At 44.9% G+C, this 3,987-nt stretch overlaps 1 long non-coding RNA gene across 2 annotated transcripts; it reads right to left on the bottom strand.

Annotated features, from left to right (window-relative positions):
* Nucleotides 1-2,763: 2,763 nt before the first annotated feature.
* Nucleotides 2,764-3,987, bottom strand: LOC120290809. 2 transcript variants are annotated; one of them, XR_005548452.1, is made up of 3 exons: nucleotides 3,593-3,987; nucleotides 3,195-3,427; nucleotides 2,764-2,804 (listed from the first exon to the last, which is right to left on the bottom strand). It is a non-coding gene; the product is annotated as an uncharacterized LOC120290809 (long non-coding RNA). The 2 variants fall into 2 exon arrangements; XR_005548450.1 differs by lacking the exon at nucleotides 2,764-2,804 and having other exon boundaries at nucleotides 2,866-3,427.

Raw genomic sequence — 3,987 nt, 5'->3', positions numbered from 1 at the left:
GTCAAATGTGAATTTGATTGTAAATATAATTATTTCATGTAATTATCATTGAGATGTTGTAACTCAAAATGCTTTGTATCGTACTTTGATAAAAATGACCCGACGGCTTTCAACATTGTGCTCTCCGCACCATAAGCAAACCCTTATTTACAGCGTGGAGAATATGAAAAAGAGAATAAGGGCGCGTTTGGTTGTGTTTACATTTTAAAAATTGTTCCGGGAATGAAATAGAAAAAAAGTGTTTCTGTTCCGGGAATAATTTTTGAACAAAACAACGCGTTTGGTAAACTTGTTCCGGGAATAAAAATAAACAGAAACATGTTTGGTAAATTTGGATAATTTTTTTATTTCTTTTATTTTTTTTCTATTTTTTTCTTATTTTTCCTTTTTTTTTTTTTTTTCTTTTTCATTTTTTTCTTTTTTGGCCGCGCCGGCCAAGGCCTTGGCCTGCGACCGGCCGGCGAGGGCTCGGCCTCGCCTTGATCCGGCGAGGCCGAGCTCGCCCGGCGGCGAGGGCGCGGCCTCGCCGGCCACCGCCCGAGGAGGGCCGAGGCTCGCCGGCCGCCGGGCGAGCTCGGCCTCGCCGGATCCGGGCGAGATCGAGCTCGCCCGGCCGGGCGCGAGGTCGACGTCGCCATGGCTGGGCGAGCTCGAGCTCGCCAGTCCGGCGAGGCCGAGCTCGCCCGGCGGCCGGCGAGCCTCGGCCTCGCCGATTCACCGCCCAGTCGGCGTCGCCCGCGGTGGCTCGGCGAGGCCGAGGCTCGCCGGCCGCCGGGCGAGCTCGGCCTCGCCGGATCCGGGCGAGCTCGAGCTCGCCCGCCATGGCGAGGCCGACCCTCGCCCGCCTACGGCGAGCCTCGACCTCGCCGGGGACGGCGAGCTTCGGCCTCGCCGTGGCCGGGCGAGGCCGCCGGCCCTCGTCGGCCTATTGCCGGCCATGGCCGAGGCCGGCGACCGGCCAAAAGGAAAAAGAACAAGAAAATAAGAGAAAAAAAAAAAGAAAAAAAAAGTATTTCTCATTTGTGTTTCAGAAACAAGAAACACAAAATTTGTGTTTCTTGTTTCTGTTCCTTTTTTGTTCCCAAGAACAAAAAAACAGAAATTTCTGTTCCTGGGAACAGAAACACCGGTCAGCCAAACAGGCCCTAAAAGAACAAACTGAGCTACCTTCGGACTCAAAACAATTTCATCACTTGCTGCTCATAGTCATTGTGATTTAATGCCGCCACCGCCATGAGCGAACTTGGCAATTATGCTACACTTAGTCGTGGCCATTGGTAGCGCTTCCAAAGTCACCCACCTATACTGGCCCCAAGACTTGGTGCCACCTCCACCACTAGATGCTTGAGCATATTGGTACTAGTTAGCCATCGCTGCCGCCATCATTATCACTAAGTTGTGGGCTTTCACACACTCAATACCCTTGCCCAGTTGGACTCGCTTGGCTCACCCTCTCTCTTAGAGTTAAAGTTCTGTCCGATGATTACTCTCCTTGGTGCTGTTCTCGTACGAATTTGTGATAACCCATCAACCTCAAATATGGGGTCATACGTATCACATATCGAGTTCCACACCCATACATATAAACAACAATTGCTACATAGATCTACAAGTCCTTCCCAATCTTAAATTATATCCACTGTTAAAATATAAATTGTATGTGGCAACCCGGAGACAATATCTTGAAAACAATCCAACCAAAATAAATTACTAACATTGAGAGACAATCATCATAACATATATCCACAATAATAAATAAAAAGACTAGATCGAGCAATATGTTTGACATGGTGGCGTGAGAAATTCCCCAGGGAATGGGGGGAAAACTTGGTACTTTGGGTGCTTTGTTGGCCATAGGCAAACTCAATGAAGCTTCACAGAGAGATTCAATTGTTGACTTGGATTCACCGAGAGCCGCATGAGCACCACCCCACGGACGTGAGTCACATCACGTCAAGACCACCCACCCTCGCCGTGCCATCAATCAAGCATCACCGCGAGACCTAATAAGCTTTTGATGGGTCAGTTAGGAACCCAAGTAAAATGTGTGAGAGAGAGTAAATGGATTATGGGACTTCACGATGCTAGATTACCCCAACGCATTTTCGTTACATTCTCTCTTTCATTTTCAAAAATATATTTGTTGCCTGGGTTGGTTGTGCTGAGAGGAATTCCTCAAATTTGTTTATCTGATAGTCCATTATGGATTGGGTCGGAGGCGATGGTTTCTTCGGATCAAGCTGCGCTGTTTAATCGTGTTTTCGTGGGGGTTAAATTGGCTTTCGTTGGGTTGGAGATGATCTGGAGTAGATTCATGGCTCGAATTCGTTTGGTAATTGTGGGGGTAATGTTCGTTGACGATTTGTCAACACGTCGCGTTTCTTCTGATTATGCCTGAATTCAGGATTAGGGGAAGGGGGGGATTGCTTATCGTGTAGTGTCAATTCGTCAACGCCTCGCGTTTCTGCCTGATTATGCCTAAATTCAGGCTTGGTGGGGAAGGGGAGGTTTGCGAATTGTGTACTGTTGATTCGACAATGCGTCGCATTTTATTTTTTATTTTTGGATTATGTCTGAATTGTATTCGCTGCTGGCGCCTTTTGACTGTGGTTATGTTCTTGTGGTTTGGGAACGATTTGAATGAAACATAAGCGTGCGAAGCCAGATCAAGAACTGCATCAACATAAGCGTGCGAGACACCTTTGACTGTCAGAAACATGTCTACTATCGTATCTTTGTTTCATCTGAAGTCAATTACCAAAGTCTGGATTGAAGGAAAGGTCGACAACATGGGGAGGAGACAGCTGCAGGGCACACGACAAATGCATGGCATTTGACAGTGAATGCAACCTTAAGACAACTCTATGCAAGAATATGTCAGTCATTTAATTCACGCATCAATTGACGATCTTGACATATTTACATAGCATCATTTGAAAGCCAAAAGATATCTGGGCAACCATTATTTCAGCAAAAGCTACGTTTCTGTACTTAAAAAGCTTATCTGTCCTACACCTTTTGTAAATAAATTTCACCATCACAGTGCCCATAAGAGAATTTCAGTTTAGAAACCGGACATGAAGATGGCCATCAAAATAATGGCCTCAAGCCATGGCAAAAACACAGCCAGAAGATCTGCATTTCAAATTTCAATGTGACAACAAGGAGAAAATTCAAAATGAAGGTGAAGGTACCTGTATACTTGGGATAAGTGCCACTTCAGCAGCCCGAGCTTCAGGATCAATTCCAGAGAACATTTCACTAGATAACTGCCATGGCTCAGCTACTAATGCTGAAGGATACACCAAAGCAGACTCAATACCCTTACCCAGCAAATCTAACAACCAGCTTGCATGTCTAGTACCACTGCCCTGACCTCTTAAACATTTATACCTTCCAAAAGCCGGCATTTTATACAGTCAAGACTCTGCATGTGAAGAACAAGTTCTGTTAACCAAGAGGGAGACAATCTTCTCATCATACATAGATGATACAAAGCAAATGGTAATGTCAGCTTAACAATGCTGCCCCAACTCTTCTCACGAATATGAGAAACACAAGAACTTCATAAATCCAAAAAGAAGCACATCACCTTGCGAACAGCTCAAATACGACGAATTTGTTTCCCTCTCTCGATTTGTGCTAGCCTTTTCAATTGGAACACCTACTATCATTGTAATTTCCTACAAAAAAATCCTACGAGCTTGTGTTCTAATCATCAGTAACCATTAAAAGAACCACTAATCAGAATAGTACCACACCTCTTATGAGTGTTTGATCTTTTCTCAATCAAACGAAAAGAGAATCACTTCAGAAACGGTATCAAAATGAGCAATTGAAATCGATACAATTTACCCTTCACATGTTTTTGTTCTTCAGGTATTGACATTTCCTATCAAGAATGACAACGAAGCATGTTAGGAAACTATCATGAAGGATATATGCGTGATATGCATGACATAAATCACCTTAAGTGACAGGATTGCT

This window comes from Eucalyptus grandis, chromosome 1 (assembly GCF_016545825.1).
Source record: "Eucalyptus grandis isolate ANBG69807.140 chromosome 1, ASM1654582v1, whole genome shotgun sequence".
In the NCBI taxonomy this organism is placed as follows: Eukaryota; Viridiplantae; Streptophyta; class Magnoliopsida; order Myrtales; family Myrtaceae; genus Eucalyptus; species Eucalyptus grandis.
Note: the sequence above shows the minus strand (reverse complement) of the source record. Positions and strands in the feature narration are given on the sequence as shown.